The 19,840-nt window shown below is 49.3% G+C and overlaps 1 protein-coding gene and 1 pseudogene across 13 annotated transcripts in view; both read right to left on the bottom strand.

Moving 5' to 3' along the window:
* Positions 1–924, bottom strand: part of LOC148110495 (uncharacterized) — a 36,690-nt gene extending 35,766 nt beyond the window's left edge. For all 13 annotated transcript variants that reach the window (XR_015727362.1, XR_015727364.1, XR_015727369.1 and 10 more), the window contains exon 1: positions 557–924. The gene's annotated coding sequence lies outside the window, so the exon portion shown is untranslated. The remainder of the gene's footprint in view (positions 1–556) is intronic.
* Positions 925–3,506: 2,582 nt separating this feature from the next.
* Positions 3,507–19,100, bottom strand: LOC148110494 (thyroid receptor-interacting protein 11 pseudogene; annotated as a pseudogene).
* Positions 19,101–19,840: the final 740 nt, after the last annotated feature.

Here is a 19,840-nt window from a genome sequence, read left to right as displayed (position 1 = left end):
TGCCCCACAAGACCCCTAAGAATGTAGACTCTTGCGGCAAACATGCAAGAGCTCTGAAAAGTACTGGCTCTGCACACCAATATTACGTGCTCCTAGGCAGACCATGCCCCCCCTACACACACACGCACACACACACACCCCTTGACTGGCCCGACCTCAGGTGCAGTGGGGATCCTGACAACCCCCAATGGAAAGTAACCTATTCAAGAGGGAGAACCTGAACTCCTCCTCCCCCATCAACACCACACTTATTTGCTTCTCCTCGGTCTTGCAGACAGACTTTAGCCCCAAGAAGGCCAAGCCCCCGTCTACCTGGTTCAGCGCCGGAGTCCCACTCACGCCATCCCCAGGCCCGGCGCACAGCACAGGTGAGGTAATTATCACCTCCACGAATGAAGCCCCGCTCTGGGCACTTCACACGTGTGAAACCCGGGGCCCACGACTTGACGGCTACCTTCTAGTGCACAAGCGAGTTCCTGAGACACAGGCCCGCCTCCCCCCACACAAACCCCAGTCCCCCGGGGACGCCCCCGGGGACCCCGCGCCCCGCAGGCACCTCTGCACATAGAAGCATCTTTGCAAGTGCCGCGCACACCGTCGTCGTCGTCTTGTGTCTGTCGAGGAGGAAGAACAGGAGGTGAAAGAGGGCGTCCTCAGGCTACTGGCCATGTCCGTGGAGGTTCCGGGATGCTGCGCCCACCGGGAACACGGAAGAGCGTTCCGCAGGCGCCAGGGGAACCAGCCAGCCTCGGAGAAGGTAGGAGGGGTTGGTTCCACCGGGCTCAGCTGAGGCGGCTTAGGGACGCCGCATACGTCGGCTGCCCTGACAACCTTCCCGCTCATTGGCGACTCTGCCCAGACGCTGATTGGACAATTTCTCCGCCCCCTCAGGAAGGGTTCATTGGATTAAAAAAATATAGCCCCGCCCACTAAGTGCAGAATCGCTCTGGGGGCGGGACGTAAAGGGAAACGGACGTAAAGAGGCACCGCAATGCATTCCGGGAATTGTAGTCATGGATGCACGGGGAGAGCACCAGAACATTTTCTGTCATTCACAGGAGGGGGAAGAGCTGCAAGATCCTCAGCATTGGGGCGAGGCGCAGAGAATCCAGCCTGAGGAAGCAAGTGTTAGTGTTACATTGAGTCGGGGCTCAGTCTCAACCACTGAACAAATGTTCATGGAGCGCTGACTCTGCGCCAAGAGTTGTGCTAAGTAAGGGCTTTGCGCACATAATCGCCTTTCAAATGTGGAGGAAGGAATGTGCGGAAAACTGCTACAATAGGAAACTATGTCGTAGTGAAAGCGAACTAGAGCTGCCAGTTACAAGCATCAATGGCTGAAGTTAAGAAACAATATTCAGTGAAAGAAGGGAATAGAACATTTTTTAAAAGTTCAAACCAAGCAAAACGAATGTTTAGAGTAAATGCACATAAATGATAAAATACTATACAGAAGAAGAAAGGAATGAGGGGAGGGGAAACAATCACCACATCTGTGACATTTAGGGAATGGGGAGGGTAGAACACTGGAGGAGAAGGATTATATAGGCCCTTCAATCATTTCTCACGTTCGGGTGGTTCACATGTGTTTCATGCATATTTAAGACGTTCCTTATATATATATTTTGTACTGGACTTCTTAGAAAACATTTCCTAGAAAAATAAAGAAGTGCATTTGTATGTTCCATTTCTCTGTCAGGAGCACTGAATGGAGCTACTCAAACTTTAAGAACTCACACACACACACACACACACACTAACAATAAAATGTCAGGGTACATATCTTAGGGCAAGATCAGATATCAAAAGCTTACTTAGTATTTAATGGAGGGACAAGAACTCATTGATACCCAAAGTAGAAATGACAGTGGAGAAGGCTGAGCTTAGGGAGGCTTGCCAGGGGGAGTGGTGAGATCAAATACACCACTTTCGTTGAGTGGTCCTCTGCCAAGAGGGTAATGCAAACCACTGAATGAGCACAGTCTCCTACCTTGGCAGTGGACACATTCCATGGGTGTGAGTAAGTAGTAAGTGTGAAGGGCAAGTAGTATAAAGTGTCAATCCCATAGGTGTGGATGGTGAGGCTGAGAGTAATTGGAAGAAGGTGGAGGCAGATATATTGATGTGCCTCTTGTCGTTTTCTAAGGAAAGGACACCTCTGTTCTGCAGAAAAAAAATCTGATTCAGAGGACACTGGTCCGTTTTTCACTGAGGGCCACGCCAAAGGCTTCCTGCAGGCAGGCCCAACTCCTTTAGAAGTTGCTGATGAAGGAGCTAGACCTTTATGACACGGGAGTGGAGTTTGTTACTGGCTAGTTCAGGCGTCTCACTCAGGCTGTGCGATGCCTCCAAAGAGGAGACTATACTGGGGTAGTCCTCAACTACGTCATGAGACAATGTCAGAGAACGTTCACTGCCAGCTCATCTGCATCCTCTGACAAAGTCAAGGAAAGAGAATCTGAAATGTAAAACCCCTGTGGACATTCATATTGGAGCAAAAAGCAGGCATTAACCATGAAACTTCTCCGCAAGAGGCTAAAGTAGGCATTTGGTGTTCTGTCTATCCAGCATTCTTTCTTCTACAACAGCCTGAGTTAATGATGAAGAACTAAACCCTCCTTTCAATCCGTGTGGATTAGATGAGGCTCCTCGCCTGAAACATGGTGAAACTTACCAAGGCCTGGCCGGTCACACACACAAACACCCTCACCATACTTTAGAGCTGGGGAGGGTGGTGGTGGGTTTGTCCAATCAGAATGAATGCCAGGGTCGAACGGGAGGGAGTGGCTAGGCTAGAAGAGCTCTCTTTTTTGCTGGACTGGAAGGATGTACTTACAGAGTTACTGAGAACGATCTTGCCACCTCATATAGGCTGACAATGATGCTAATGGGAAGGCTAATGGAGTCTGGAGCACTGGATGCTCAGTTAGGGGTGACCCCGGTTTGCAGTATGGGAGCTGACGGGACAATCCCAGGAGCCTGTGGAATTGATGGATCAGGAGGATCTCGGCTCAGAATGATGAAAGAAACTGACACCCAGCACTTGGAGCTTGCATCCTGAGCTGGGCACAAACGATCCCTCCTTTCCCAACAGCACCTGGTAGGACCTCAAACTACCATCTTCCTTCCCTGCTGGTGCTCTTTTCTGAGTCTGGGGCCTATGAGCTCATCACAGCTTTAAATGCCTACAGTCCGTTGAAAGGCTATCTTTCCTCAGTTGAGTTGCTTTAGCACCTTTTTCAAAATCAGTTGGATGTATTTGTGGGGACGATTTCTGGGCTCTTTGTTCTGTTCTATTGATCTGTGTGTGTGCCCTGCAGATGACACACTGTCTATCCAATTATAAGTATCTAATAAGTTTTGAAACTTGGTACACTGTATGTTCCCATTTTATGATTCTTTTATTAAATTGTTTTTGAAACTACTCTAATTCCTTTGTCTTTCCACATTACGTTTTGAATAATCTTATCTATCACGACAAAAAAGGGAAAAAAAAGAAAACCTTACTGGATTTTACAGCAATTGCATTAAATCTCTCTATAAATCTGGAGAGAGGGGCGCCTGGGTGGCACAGCGGTTAAGCGTCTGCCTTCGGCTCAGGGCGTGATCCCGGCGTTCTGGGATCGAGCCCCACATCAGGCTCCTCCGCTACGAGCCTGCTTCTTCCTCTCCAACTCCCCCTGCTTGTGTTCCCTCTCTCGCCGGCTGTCTCTATCTCTGTCAAATAAATAAATAAAATCTTAAAAAAAAAATCTGGAGAGAGTTAACATCTTTACTACGCTTAATCTTACAATTCACGAGTATTGTGTATCTCTCCATGTATTTGTATCTTTGATTTCCTTTATCAGTGCTAAATACCTTTCAGCATGTGACTCCTGGACATGCCTTGTGAGATTTATCCCCAAGTATAGTTTTATTACTAATTGTGAGTGTGTTTGATTGTGGTGCCCACATGTTCATATCTAGTATATAGCAGTACAACTTACTGTATGTGTTTATTCTGTGTACTGTTTCACCGTGAAACTCCGTTATTAGTTCTAAGAAGAATTAGATTTTCATACCCTCTTGTGGCATAAGCCTGAAATTAAGATTCCATACTAAGGGCTGTCTTGATGCCTGGGAAAATCAAGGAGGGGCTCAAATGGCCAAATGCAAAGTAAGGTCTCCTAAACAAAAACCCTTCTCACCACAGGGACCAGACATGGTGCCTGTTGATTTTTGAGGAGCAGCATTCAGTTCCCTAGAAGCCCACTAAGTTCTTCAAGCAAGCCACTCATATACCCTCCCATCGGAACCAGGACTTGCAGCCCCCCTCCACCTTTAGGACACAGTCTTGCCTTCCAAGCCCCTGCTTATTCTCTGTGTTCCCAAGAGCAATCCCTGTGCAGCCCTGCACAGTGTGGGGGATCCTACCCCTGAACTGTGAGCATATGTGACTAGTGAACTGCTGTCAATCACAGCTGTCGGGTGTCAGGTGATCCCCACAGGTTTGCAACAGGAAGCTCTCTCTCACCAGGGAACTGAGGAGAAGGTGAATAAAACAAGTGGCATCACAAACAGGGTGGCCCACCTTAACTGAGGACATGGGGACAGCGTGAACTGTTCCTTTGTTAGCTAACTAGCCTCAGAGGTGACAAGCACTATCTGGGAGGGAACTGGCCATCGCTGGCCAGCGTGTGTGTTAGCTCCTGTTCTGTTTTTCAAATGGAAGTCACCATCCGTTTCCAAACTAATGTCCCATCTTTGCCAACAAGGTGAGAACCAATGTGAACTGACTGTATCTAGGCGTGAGGTGCCATGAATGTGACCTGCATCTGGCCTGTATGGGTCTCCAAGACTCCCTGCTGAAGTCCGCAACCACACATGCTGACTGGTGTGCTTGAGTTCCACCGACTGGGAGCTGGGCCAGTGCTGGGGCAGACATGCAGATCCTGTTGGGGAAAGCGCACCCCAAGCACAGTCCTGGGGATGACCCTCTCTGGTGTTGGTGGAAGGAAGGAGACCACGACCCCAGGGAGACATAAGAATGGCTCCGTGGCTGCCTCATGAGCACTGTGGTTCAGGCAAAGGGAGTGGCCTTGCCTGTCTCCCAAGCTACCACTCCTTTCCCTGTTACCCTGTGTCCTCCTGAGCCCTCAGAATTTTGAGGTGCACATCCATGGCAGCCCAGGGCCCAGGAGCTGATGAGAAACACAAAAGTGGGGGGGGGTGTTTGGTGTTCCACTTCTCTCCCAGTGCAACCCTCTCAGCCACACACTTGCATTTCTCTTAGTGTTGTTACTTCCCAGCCTGTCGAAGGACTCTAGATGTGATCGAGAGGCTTAAGGCTCCCACTGCGGCCACAGACAAAATGGTCTTCCTGGCTGTGGACTCCAACACTGGGGAGATGGACTGGCATTCCCACAGGAAGAGGACAGTCAGCCATGGCGCTACCCCCCAGCTCCCTTTCCCCATAAACACCCAGAACATGTGCACCATGTGTGATTGGAGACAGAACCCAAAACTCATGACTTTATGTGGCTAGAAATGAAAAACTATCCTGAGGCAATCTGCAGAGCAGGAACAGTGGGGAGGGGAAGCAGTCCACGGGAGAGAAAGGCTGTAGCAGAAGATGGTTTTGCTTCATCAGCGTCTGGGCTGTGGGTCCTGTGCTCTTTCACTGACCACTCGCTGCCCAAACCTGTTTAGCACAAGATCCGGATCCTCAGGGTTATGGGGGAAAGATCCACGGCACCCCTGTGGCACAGTGAAGGTATCAATTCACACCCTGACTTAAGTCAACAGACTTGAAACCATACAGCTATTGCCATGACAGAGGCTCCAACCCTGATGATGCTGATTGGAGACTCTCCGGAAGAAAAAACAGAGAAAGATGAGCAGCGTAAAAAGACACTCCCCCGCCCCCCACGTAAATCCAGGAATAAATAAACTGACAATAAGGAGGAATGGAACCCTCCCTCCCACCCCAAATTAATTCAACATAGTGTCACAATTTGACCCAATTGGAAATCCAAAATTTACACGGACGTCTGGGTGGCTCAGACGATTAGGTGCCCGCCTTCTCCTAGGGTCCTGATCCCCGGATTCTGGGATTGAGCCCCATGTCAGGCTCCCTGCTGGACAGGGAGTCAGTCTGCTTCTCCCTCTGCCTCTCCCTGCCACGCCCCCTAGCTCCTGCTCTGTCACACTTCTTGCTCTCTCTCAAATGAATAAATAAAATCTTAAAAAAAAAATCCAAATTTACTAAAATTATTTGTATGGCAAAAGATAAAAGGAGGCCAATTGGCTTTTGTCCCTACAACATAATTCTGAATTAACTTTATTTTTTAATAATAATATTTTTATTATGTTAGTCACCATACAGTACATCCCCAGTTTTTGATGTAAAGTTCCATGATTCATTACTTGCATATAACACCCAGTGCACCATGCAATCTGAATTAACTTAATGTCTGCTAAGACATGCGGTTTGGCTAACCTTCATGGACTTAATACGAGGGTTCAAACGATGGTTATACTAGTAAAATAACTGCATTCTCTAGCTTCTGTATTTAATGCTTTGACATCTCAGGCCTTGGTGACTTTGGAGGGACTGTCCCTGACAGGCATAGTTAATTTTTGGAGATGGTCCACAGCTTGCCTCTGAGCACACCTTTCACATGTAAACCAACCAATTCAGGGCCTTTGCCCCCAACCACTCCCTCTAAGAAGCTCTTACACTCTGGGCCACCATCCCCTGCCCGATCACCCCAGGGTAGGGACAGACTACTCCAGACACCACTGTGGCCCAGACCCACTGAAATTATTCCAACTAACCAGTCTTAAACGTGCTCACCCTGCCTCACCTGTCCCTTCCCGTGGAAACCACAGTGAAGGCTCTTGCCCACATTTTCCCTTCACTCCCTCTTTCTCCTGACTGACCCTGGTGCTTCCCTGGATGGCCCTTCATGGCTCTCATGACCTCCTTTCTTGGGATCTGTGTTTCTAAAGAGCTTCTTCCATTGTGACAGTTATTTCTATATCTTCCTTTCTTACCATACCTGATTAGAATATACCCTGGTCCCATTAAAACTCTGAGACCGCCTAGGGGCAGCTGGGTGGAACAGTCAGTTAAACTTTCGGCACAGGTCATGATATCAGAGTCATAGGATTGAGCCTCTTGCTGGACTCTGTGCTCAGGGTGGAATCAACCTGGGATTCTCTCTCCCGCTGCCCCTCACCTCCCCCCTGTTTTACTCTCTCTCTCTCTCTCAATCTCTAAAATAAATAAGATCTTTTAAAAATGAAACTCACAAGGGAGACCAACAAATTTAAAAGTGGTAAATATTTTGCTATTATATATTTGGCCAATATGTTCTGTTCAGTGCCTATTTCAACATCTTGAATTTGAAGGCGACATGTTTTACCTTGTTATGCACAGGGCACCCAAACCACACTGTTATCACACACAATCCTTGAGGGCAGGAACTTACTGCACCCATCTTTCTCCAGGAACATAGGTATGACATCACTTTTGTGACATCCTACTGTGAGGACATTTGTTTGACACACTTGTTAAGGACATACAAGTGCAGGGGCGCTGGGGTGGCTCTGTGGGTTAAGTGTCTGCCTTGGTTCAGGTCGTGATCCCAGGATCCTGGGAACAAGCCCCACATAGGGCTCCCTGCTCACTGGGAAGCCAGCTTCTCCCTCTCCCTCTGCCCCACCCACCCTTTGTGCACTCACTCTTCTGCGCTTTCTCTCTGGTAACTAAGTAAAATCTTTAAAAAGAAAAAAGGACACACGAGTCCAACATCGCTCAGTATTTTTTGGGTTCTGGACACAACTTATTTCTTGTTTATAAATTTTACTGAAACCCATTTATGCTGTTACTTGTAAATGAGCCCACGTTGGGTGGGCTCCCCTAAACAATAGGCTCTAGAATCCGTCCAATTTAAACCACCTGTTAGGGGGCGACTGGGTGGCTCAGTTGGTGAAGCCTCTGCCTTTGGCTCAGGTCATGTTCTCGGGGTCCTGAGATAGAACCCCACATTCGGCTCCCTACTAAGTGGGGAGCCTGTTTCTCCCTCTTCTTTGGACTCCTCTGCCAGCTCAAGTTCTCTCTCAAACACATAAATAAACTTTTTAAAAAATCCCCTGTTAGTGCCCTAGTGAAAAGGCTTTAGCAACCTCCTCTCCCACTTTCTGGAGTCCCTGGACCACCCATGGTATCTGTAAATTGTCCATGGACTCCCAATCCAAGAAACGGCCCCCCTTGGCCCTGGTTATAGACCATGAAAGCAACAATTGCTGGCCATGCACTGGGCTCTCCTGGAAATAGAGACTCTCACGGATTCTGAGCCTTCATATCCAGCTGTCTGTTATTCCGTGGGTCATGGTACCCCCCACCAGCTCAATATAGTTAGCAAGGCCTTCTTGCTACAGGCTGAAGCCAAAGTCTGCTTATCCTACCTGAGGCTGGGGGTGGCTGCTTCTGTCCACAGTCCATTGCCAGACTCCATGGTGCTGGAGGACGTCAGCCCTTCCTTCTACCCTTGGACACCTAGAGATTCCCATGGGATCAACTGAGTGAACATCAATGGAATTGATACATTTGGTTTTGACGACCGCCTCTCACTCTTCCTCAGGTGCCAACTTCACTTCCTAGGGAAGCACCTGTCCTACACCTTAAAAGTCTCAGTGCAGGTTGAAATTCACATGGAGACAGTAGAATCCACTGTGACGGAAAACCTCAGATTAAGACTCAGTATTGGGGCACCTGGGTGGCTCAGTTGGTTGCGTGTTTGCCTTTGGCTCGGGTCACGATCCTAGGGTCCCAGGATTGAGCCCCACATAGGGCTCCCTGCTCAGCTGTGGGCCTATTTCTCCCTCTCCCTCTGCAGCTCCCGCAGCCTGTGTTCTTCCCCTACTTTCTGTGGCAAATAAACAAGTAAAACCTTAAAGTAAAAATGCAAAGAAGTCTGAATGGATGGATTCCTGCATACAATGGAACAATTAGCCTTGAACTGCAAATGGAGATTTGGAGTGGCTTTTGAGAAAATGGACTAGGCAGTCCATCATGGACATTTGGAATAAAAATCGCTTAAATCCTGATGATAGGAGCTAGTTAAATAATTTAGGGTATATCCATAAAATGCTGGGTTTTCTTTTAAAGAATAAATTGGAATTCATTCACATTTGGAAAGACCTCTAAGGCAGAGTGATTTAAAAAAAAAATCAGAAAATACTATACTCCCAAATAGGCAAATACACATATATTTCTAAAAGGCCGGAGAGAAATCCCGTTACCCATAGAGTGATTTCCTAGGCAACAGAAAAACAAATGGAACAACAATTAAAAATGAAAAAAAAGAGAGAGAGAGAAATGGGACTTAGCTGGGTAAAGCAAATTTACATTTTTCTAAAATTGTACGTATCTTGTACTTTCATGCTGTTCACCTTGTTTCTCGTACAAGGTGTGTGTGTTCGTGTATTTGGTAAGTTCGGAACATTAAAACCAGTTGATGTGTTCCTTACCCAGGGTATATGTAGATACCTGCTCCTTGTGAAAACATTACAGCATTACAAACAATATTGGAAGTATCCTTGGACCACAGCCTCCAACACCACCAATGTCTACTCTCATAAGAAGTCACCACTGTTTTCAGTTTGGGGAATACCTCTGCAGTCATTAAAAGACCTCTGTTCTTGTTAAGTCATAAAAGAATATTTTTATTAAGCTGAAAGCAAAACTGCAAATATATTACGTTTTGCAAAAGGCCATTTTGGGCTAAGGTAGAAACACAGAGTGACTTGCGCTCTTCAAAGAGCCGTCTCCTCTCCGGCTTGAGAATCGTCTATTTCTTTGAGGGGCCTGTGGCCGCCATTCCAACCTTCGTGGCAGGTGACAGTATTTGGGGCGTGTATGTGGGGAAAGCATCAGTGACAGCATTTAGAAGAAGGTGCTCCGATCCATCCGTTTCTGGTCCTGGGGGGGTAATGAGAGACACAGCTGTGGTGCGGGGCTTCACATCTTTTTTTCGGGCTGTGGATCCTAGGGCAGTGTTCAGATGTTGTGGGCCTTGTTTCTTAGCCACTTTTCCCCTTCCTCCTGAATCTGGGGGCTTCACGGCATAAGCAGAGGGTTTAGGTGGTGGAGAAGCTGAATGTGATTCCGCTTCTAGAAACTGGACGAAAAGTCCTGAAAAAGAATTGTTGGCCATAGCTCGGTGACTTGGTTTCCCGGGTGTGTTGGGGGCGCTTCTGGATCCAGGCCCCCCAGTCACCCAGCTGGTAACCCCACCTGGCCTTTCACTGAACAGCTGGCGCATCTGGTCTTCTTGGATCCCCAGCGTGCCTGCCATCAACCTTAAGGCTTCCTGCCGGTCGGCATCAGGTGCTTGCAAAGAGCCCACGAAGAGTCTCCTCAGGAGGGTTTTGTCCACCATGCCTTCGGACTTACTTACTAAGTCCATCAGTTTCTTCTGGGTGTCCTCCAGGACTTCCTGCTGGACCTCGTTCTGTTTCTTGACTTCTTGGAGCTGGTCTTCCTTCAGACCCAAGTCAGACTTTGCTTTCTGGAAGTGTCCCTGCAATGACTTCAGTTTCCCTTCTAGGCTGTCTGCCTTTTCCATCCACTCGGCAAGTTCCAGCTTGAGGGCGGCTAGAACGTGACCGTACTGCCTCCCTTCCTCCTGGGAGGCTGCAAGCTGGAAGGCGGTTTCCTCTTTCTGCTGGGTGACCATGTGCAATTGCTCCCGCAGCGACTGCACCTGCACACTGGCTCGATGGCTCGCGTTTTCCAAGGCCGTGGAAGACAAAACGAGCTTTCCCTGCAAGACCGTCACTTCCTCTCTGAGTTGAGCCACTTTGCCTTCTGAGACCAAAGCTTCGCGGCGACGAGAATCTTCGGCTTCTGAAGCGACGTGACGCCGTCTCTCCAGCTCCTGGGTGAGGCGTGATTCTCTCTCCCGTAAATGGTGCACCTCCTTCTGGAGGGCACAGGTTTCCATTTGTTTCTGTGTCAGTGCCAGCAGGACTTCCTCTCTCTCCTGTGGACACACAACTGTCTGGTCCTGCACGGATGCAGCTGCATCGACGAGCCGCTTCGCTTCCCCGGTCTCACCCTCTTCTTTCCCTCGCAATACTTGCTCCAAAGCAAGCGCCTTCTCTTCCACCGCAGCGGACTGGGATTCCTCCTCTCTCGGCAGCATGGAAAGCCGCCTGTTGGTCTCTTGCAAGGCCTGATTTTCCATTTCCTTTTCTCTACACGTTTCCACGAGCTTTGCATTTTCCTCTTTCAGTTGACACACATCCGTTTCAAAATCTGCTAGTCTCTCCTTCAAATCGGTGACTGCCTGCCTCAAAAGGTCATTTTCACTCACTTGGCTACTGAACTTCTCCTGCAAAGAAAGCAATTCCTCACTTTTCGCTTGTAGTCGGAGCTCTTGATCCGGAATGAAGTTTTGCAGAACGGCCTGTTTCTCCTTCAGCGGCTCCATGTCGGAATCCCCGTGTTCCTGTTGTTTGCCTTCTCCTGGGGACGCGGCCGACACGGAATCCATCCATCTCTGCTTCTCTTCCTGGAGGGTTCGAATCATTGTATCTTTTTCTTGCATTGATTTTTTTAGCTCTTCTACCTCCTCTTGGCGCAACTGAGAAGACTGGCTCACTACGTCAGATGTCACGGCCTTCAGAGAGTCGGCTGGCTCTGAGGAGTCGGGGGAGGGCTGCAGGAAAATCGCGTCCAGTTTCCCTAAGAGGAGATCCTTGGCGTGGCAATTCTCCCCGATGCTGAGCTGAATTCGTGCCAGGTCCTTCTCTAAGTGTTCTAAGGTTATTTCCTTGCCTCTGTAAGTCTGGATCAGGTCCATAGAGGTCGCCTGCAGTTTGGAATCCTCCTCGCTGCCAGTGCAAGCCCGTGCCTGGAGCTGGCGAAGATCGCTCTGAAGCTGGGATGCCCCCCGCTTCATGTTTTCGACCGTGGTCATCACCTGCTCTTTCCACTCTTCCATGATCTTCACTCGCTGTTTGAACGTGTCCCGTTCCCGCAGAAGCTCCTTGAACTGATCGATGTGAACGCCGCGAACCTCATCACCAGTGCTGGAGGTCTGCAGGATGGTCAATAAAGTCTGACATTTCTGACTTAAGGCATCCACTTCGAGGTCTTTTTCTCGAATAATGTGTGATAAATTCTGAATCGTTTCTCTAAACATCTCCTGACCACTACATTCAATTCTCGGGGACAGTTTCCGATTTTCCTCTTGCATCCTCTGGAGCTCTGCTTCTTTGGCAGCAAGTCTCTCTGTCATTTTCTGATACTCCCTTGTCAGATGGCTATTCTCCCTCGTTTTCTCATTTAAGACAGCCAACACTTGGTCGCTTTTCGAAGCACACTCTTGCAATTGCTGCTGAAGTCGCTCCACGTCCACGTGCTGGCGCTGAGAAGCTGCAGAGATTCTGCTGGAAAGACCCTCGATCTCCAAATCCTTCTGCTGGATAATCTGAGTTAGTTTACCAATCTCCTCTTTGGACAGCCGATCGATGTGTTCGGTCAATCGGATGTTCTGTTCAGTTAGAAGCTTCAGCTCCACTTCTTGCTCTTTTATTCCTTGGACTGATCTTTGAGTTTCGCCTTTAGATGGATCAAGCTTCTCACTTCCGTTCTCTCTAGGAAGAGGCTGACTGCTTGTGACTTGAACCTCGTCACAGTGCTCTGCTGCAATGTGCTGGCTTTTGTCAGGCAGCTGGGCTTTCATTTGGTCTAATGTGTCTTGCAAATTCTGAATCTCCTGGTCTTTCGCTGCAAGGAGCTGAGCGCGTTCAATATGCAGCTGCTCCTGCTGGGATTGAAGATGGTCCACTTTCTGCTTCTGCTCCTGTAGAGACTGAAGCAGTCTTATCTTCCCCTGCTGCTGGTTGTGAATGATCTTCTGTTGTTCCTTTACTTCCTCCTCGAGGTCATCTTTTAACTCGTTCAGTTGGAAGACTTCACACTCCAGTTCGAGGATTTTAGGGTCAACCACAGGTACAGGGCGACTCTGTTGTCTCAGGCGCTCCAGTTCTTCTTTCAGATGATGATTTTCGGCGGTCACGGAGGTGAGACGCATGTCTTTGTCCTCCACGGTTTGCTCTAAAAGGTCATTGCTTCTTGAGGCTTTTTCTTTAATGACCTGTGTCAATTGCTTCTGCTCCTTCAAAGCAGAGGACAGCATGTCCTTGGTTTCTCTGTGGTCGGCGTCCATCTGCTCGATCTTCTTTTGGAGGTGGAATAGTTCCAGGTCTTTCTCTTGCATGAGTTGGATCAAACGTGCATGCTCTAAAGGTAACAATTTCTTGATGGTTTGCTTGTACTTCCTCTTCTCTTCCAACGCCTTCTTCTCAGTCCGACACAATTTCGCTACTAACCGCCCTTTTTCGATCTTTAAAGCCCTCACAGCAATGTTGTTTTCCAGACACTCCTCGTTGTTACGGAGAATCGATTCTTCCAGCTGGTGTCTTACATCTTGGAGTGCCAAAACCAACTTCTGGTTTTCTGCTCTGACATCAGAAGCAACGTTCTTCAGATTGTCGTTCAGCCGCTCCATCTCTGCAAGTTGTTGCTCCACCCGTCCAAGCTCACTTTCCCTTTGCTCATACTCACGTAGTTGTTGGCGGTGCCTCTCAATGACGTCGGCCAGTTGCTTCTTGTGGAAACTCTGTAATACCGATACTTCAAGTTGGTGTTCGTCTAGCTTCTTCATCCGTTGTTGTTCTAGGTCCCTGATGGTGGTCTTCAGTTTCCAAATTTCACTGGAGTCTAGTATCTTTGACTGAGACAAATGCCTCCAGTGACTAACCTCAGCCTCCAGTGTTTCGATGTCCTTCAGGAGTCTGTTGATTTGTGCCTGTGATGTGATGAGGTCGGCGAAGTCCATCTCCTCGCCAGTGGAAGTTCCCTTTCCCACGTGCCCGGTGAAATCAATGTGGCTGGTGAAGCAAGGCTCTCTGCCATCCACTTCCCCTGGGGAATGGTCTAGGCCAGAGCCCAGGCCACCAACCCAAGGCAACATCTCTGCGGGTCATAAAACTGTCCTGGTCCGCTGTGAAAAAGCGTCCAGTGCAGTCGGACTACCCCGCCAAGTGTCCCAGAACCCCTGCCTGCGCGAGCCTAAGAATCCAAAGACAATAAGCGTTTCTAGGCAACGCTTGCGTGGGCCCGGCCCCCCTCCCCTCTGCAGGCCAGGTCCTTAGGAAAGGCCAAGGCCTTGGTCTTTCCCAAGGCCGTCTTTGGCCACTGGTCCCGGTACCAGCCGCTCATCCCCACGACTTCTCACGCCAGGGCTGGGCCCCTTCCGCTTCTTCCCCCGCTTTCATGGCGGTCCTGGGCGGGCCCCGAGTGCATGCTCCTGCCTCACCGCCCCCAGGTGCCTGCCCACACAAAATTCACTTGGCCCTCGACTTTCCCCCTAAGTGGTATCACAGTACACAAACTCCTTTGGCGTGTGCTTTCCACGCAACAGAATCTTTTTAATGGAGGTGAAAGGTACACAGTCCCACGCACCCATCCACCTAGGAGTGAAGGTCCTAGGTGCATTTGACAAATGTCTACACACGTGTAAGGCATGGCGCTCAAGAGACTTTGGGCATTTCCAACCTCCAGAGGCTCCAGAGTGACCTGTCCCTCCCTGCCTCGTTAGCCTGCGGGGACAGTGAGTCCCACTCCTGGGTTTGCTGGTTCACTGGCGGCCGGGAGCGCTGTGACCCATCAACTGCCTCCCGCAGGTGTGCGGCCTAGACCGGGGAGGGGGTCGCGGGCGGTGGCGAAGACCGTGCTGGATAGGGGGCTCCTGGCATCTCACAGAGAGGCCTGGGGTTCAGGCCTTGGGTGGAGGAGGGGCTGGGAACCACACCCTTTGCCTGGTCCCACAAGGCCCCCGGTGGGCGGTGCCACTGGATGAGAGGCAGAGAGGGCGGGGCTCCCGTCCAGGAACAGCTCTACAGCCACCTGGGCCCTGAGGTGATGCATCCCTCGGAGCGGTTCCCAAGCTGCCCTGCCCAGCCCCTTGGTCAGCCGCCTCCACCAGGAAGAAGCAATCCAACTGCATGACGCAGGGGCCAGCTACACCGCGGGTAGGCGAGTGCGCCGATCTGGGTTGGCACGGGATGAGCCGATTGGGGACGCTGGCCTGGCCGGCTCGGCAGGGCCGGCTGTTTTCTGGGCCGCGCGCTCGATCCCTTGCAGCACGCGGGATCTGGAACCGGGCTGCGCCACGTCGAGAACTGGAGCCCAGTTCTGGGCCAGCGCCAGAGCCCCCGGGGAGCAGCGGGGTGGGTCGTCATCCCGCCGCCCATTGTCCAGGCCCGCAGAGCATCGCCCAGGAGGGAGTGGACCCGAGCCTTCCCCTGACCTCCCCCGGCCTTCCCCTGACCTCCCCCGGGGTTTGCCCCGGGTGAAAACTCAGGTAACCCTTGTGCCTGAGGCCAGGCGGACGCTGTGCTCTGGGGGTGGCGTCCTCAGCCTTTCAGGTTCGCCCTGCTGCTGCGGACCCTCCACGTCCAAGTGCCTGATGGCAGTAAATAAGGAAGGGATGATCAGAGACCATCGGATGCGCCCAGGGAGTTTCGGTGGTCCATGCAGGGGCTGTACAGGTGTTGCTGTTCCCAAACCCGGGCCCCTATGGACCCAACTGCCCAAGTTTTTGATATTGACAAATTGGGAACTGGGTGGAAAGAATTGTGGAAACGCCTTGGGCCGACTTTTAGTTTAGCTCTTTAATAGCTTTTTAAAAAGCCTTTCTCCCTTTGGATTTGGAAGCAGATCCTTCTCCAGGTTTCTTGGGGACTGTTTTCATGCTTGACAGGAAACATTCTCCATTATGAAATGACAGAAGACACCAGGGTTTGCAGACCACCAGGCTGTTGGAACAGGAACCACTGGTGGTTTTGAGAGGTCCTGGAGGTGACTGTCATGTGCCCAGGTATCTGGGACACATCTTTCAAGGTCTTTTAGGGCAGTTAGCTGTACTGGACCTAGTGACTGTTTTTGCTGGGCAGAGACATGAAGGTGTGAGTCTTCCACAGCTCTTGCTTCTTTTTTTCCAAAAGTTGGGTCAAAGGGGGAGTTTGACTTGGCCAGAACACGTGCGGATAGTTCCGTGTGTGTGTCTGTACCAAAATACTTTGACTTCCCCTCCCATTTCTTCAGTTTCCTTGTTTAAGGTTTGGGTCCCCCCCCCCCACCACCATAACTTTTTGCTAAGTGGCTTAGTTTTGTTGTTTAACTTTGTTGCTACCCCACCCTATTACCTTAGTGTGCATTTATCCTGTTGCCAGAGTTGATGCCTGTGCCCTAAGCCTAGCGCTGCCTACTTTTCTGTCATTTGTAGGAAATGATAGAAATAATGCCCAGCGGGAGGTAGACAGGATAGTAGTGATGTAGTTTTGGAAGGCAGGTGAGGTTTGGTGGGCTGAGATCTCGAGCCAACGCCCGAGAAAGAATTCTTGAGACGTCTTTAGGGCAAAATGCTGGTTTTCTTAAAGCACTGGGACAGGATCCCTGGGCAGAAAGAGCTGCTGTAATAGGGTTGTGGGGGCAACTGATTACATACTTGGGAGTTGGGAGAGGGAAAGAAAAGGGAGGGCTTCAAAAGAACTTTCCTATGCTAAAGAGGATACTGGAGACCTTGCCATTGTCAGGTTAAGGTTGTTTTCCCTTTTAGCAAGGTATTAACATTAAGATAGTTGGAAGTTTCCTGGAGGAATGTCACAGGGTATCAGCCTGTGCTTTGTCCTTCTGCGCCCTCTGCAGGAGTGGGGGCCAATGATTCAACAGAGAATCTGTAAATGAATCCTAAGATAATTCCTTGTGAGCTTTCTTACCCCTGCCTCCCTTTGCATTCTTAGTAACATGCCTTGTAAAATCAATATTCAATGACTGTCAAGACTGATTTGTCATGTTGTCATTCTGGCCTCTTTATATACTGTATCAGGAAAGGGGTGTTTGCTTTTTTTGTGCAAAGTTCTGAGGTATTTATTTATTTATTTATTTATTTTATTTAACAGAGAGAGAGCACAAGCAGGGGGAGCTGCAGGGGGAGAGGAGGAAGCAGGCTCCCCACTGAGAACGCAGCCTGACCTGGGGCCCTATCCCAGGACCCTGGGATCATGACCTGAGCCAAAGGCAGAGCCTTCACCAACTCAGCCACCCAGAGGCCCCAGTTCTGGGCCTTTTCAAGCTACCAAGCCAGTCGGCCCCTCTTTGGCCCCAGCTTCCTCTGTAGCAGCTTCTCTCTTCACACCTGGATTCTGGCCATACGTGCCCCACTTCTAGTTTATGGAGCAGGCCGAGCATTCTTACCTCTTAGCCTCTACCTGAGATTCTCCGGAGTTCCTTTCACCACACCAGCCCTGTAGCTGCCTCCTACTCATTCTTCAGCTCTCCAGGCCAAGGTGTCTGCCTCTAAAAGGCCTTCCCTGATGCTCCGACAGGGAATGGATGGCCCCATCCCGGGGAACGTTCCTAAGTCCACACAGCACCTGGTTTTCTATGATGCAGTGGCCTCTTTACTTGTTATTGTTCTCCAGTAAACAAAATGCCTTGAGAGCCCTTGCTGTCTTTCTCTTTCATCTCCCAGGGTCTGCTGTGGTGCCTAGCACAGGGTAGAAACTCCACAAAGACTATCAAATCCAGTGTAAATCTAGTTCCTACCAGATCGCCCTGGCGGTGTGAGCCCAAGTATGGGAAAATGAAAACTGGATAGAGTCAGTGGTGATTCCTACTGGGACTGTAATTCTGGCCCTGACCTTTGACTCTGTTTGAAAATCTTTATTGCTCGATGCCAGTGGAAGCCGAGGCTATTACAGAGCTATGAAGGGTGTGGCAGTTATGCTCCCAAAGTCAAAACTGTTTTTCTGGGGAAGCTTTTGCTTCACTGCTGTCGATTTCCTCGATATATCTGTATTCCTTCCACTCCGGTCATTGTCAAGGCAGAGGGAGGAAACACGGAGGCAGGAGAGAGCCTAGAATTGTGATTCTGTGTTATCGTGTTACTGACAGACATCAGAAGTGGGATTCTGGGTGCACTGCACTCAAGAGGAAGGCTAGAAAGCGTAGGTCCCCTTCGCCCATGAGTGAAGTCGTGTGTGTGAATGGCATGCCCATCGTGTGTGTTATCCATTCATAAAAGGCCATGTTGTCTTCCCAAGAACAAGGACCTTGTCAGCAACCGCACAGTGAGGTTCCATGGGACGAACATGGGGGAGCATTAGGAATGGCTGCAAGGAGGGAGTTCTCATGATGTGATGTGTTTACAATGGGAGGATGAGCGTGTTTCAGAAGATGGTTTGTGTATCACAGACGTGAGGCTATGTGGTGGTCTCATGACAGGGGGGTCCCAAAGAAGAGAATTAGGATGGCTGATTCATCAAGGGGCACTTATGGAGGCCACACTGTGTACTGTTCAAGGTATTAAAGAATCACAAGTGAACACAACCCAGTTTCTGCCCTGAAGGGGCTCAATAGATCTGTGGAAGAGACAGACAAGCAAGAAATAATTATAGACCATGAGACAAGTGTTTAGAGAGGGACAGCTAATACAGTGAGCAACACTCCACTCTGAGTGAATGGACAGAGGTACCAAAACCAAACAAACAGACCAGAAGGAAATTGGAGCAGAGCCTTTCCTCCCATGTGTAAGCACGACTTTCAATGTTCTCTCCTATTGATTAGGTCTCTTTTCCTTGTAAGAGAACCCAACTCGAATTGCCCTAAGCCAAGATGGGAACTTTACTGGCTCATATGTGACCCAGAGTCCAAAAGGACTATGGCTGCAGCCAGGGCTGGATCCAGGGGATCCACTCTCTAGACAGGCTGTGTCCACAAGGAGACACCCCTGCCCCACCCAGGTTTCCTCCCTCCTCAGTTCAAGTCCCAGAGGGACATAGACTACTTTTCACTGTGGCTAGAGCCCCAGGACAGACTCTGAAGATGTCTGGCTGGGTTCCATGCCATGCCCTGGAAATGCAAATGGAGTCAGCCCCACCCAAACCACAGGGAATGGCAATGGGGGAGTACTGGTCCCCCAGAGAACACTGGGTGCTGTTACCAGCAGGGGAGAAGGAGTGCTGGTGAGAATACACTAAGTATTACATCATGTCTTTTGTAGAGAAAGAGAACCGTCATCTACTCTTGTGAAAATACAAATTAGTAAAGAGGATCTTGAAGAACAGTTTGGCAGTGGCTATTAGAATTCATAAGGGGCAATTCCTTGAGCCAGCAATTCCTGCACATACGCACGTGTACCTGTGCTTTCTACAACACTGTTTAATAGAAAAGCATATAAAATGCAGCTATCTAAAGGACCATCAGTACTGAATACATTAAGTAAAATGGAATTTCCATGCAAAGGAGAACTAGAAAGCCATCAGAAATAATGAGGCAGAGCTATAAATGACAATAGAAGCACAGCCATGAGTTACTAGGATCCAGAATAGTTACAAAACAGGATGTGTCAATTATTCGCTTTATTAAAATTATACATAAATCTATTTATTTTGAGAAATGTAGATTCACTCATTCAACAGATATATATTGAACTACAACCTATGTATTTATTCAGTGTATATGTACAGTCTTTCAGCAAAAACTTACTGACCGTTCTAGGTGCCAGGCACTGGACTGTATTTGTGTTTTCATGTGTGATATTTATCCGTCTCTAGGTGTACTGTTCATCCATAGGAGAAAACACTCTGTACACTGGTTATCTTGGTGGGGGGAGAGATTATGCCGGGTCTTTACTTTCTACTTCATACATTTCTGCATCGATGGATCAAAGATAATGCAAAGCGTTAGCTCCTTCATTATAGGTAATCATTCCGACAC

The sequence above is a fragment of the Ursus americanus genome, chromosome 2 (genome assembly GCF_024610735.1).
Source record: "Ursus americanus isolate L20-20 chromosome 2, mUrsAme1.1.p, whole genome shotgun sequence".
Lineage (NCBI taxonomy): Eukaryota > Metazoa > Chordata > Mammalia > Carnivora > Ursidae > Ursus > Ursus americanus.
The sequence above is the reverse complement of the archived record's forward strand: the minus strand, read 5'-3'. Positions and strand labels throughout refer to the sequence as shown.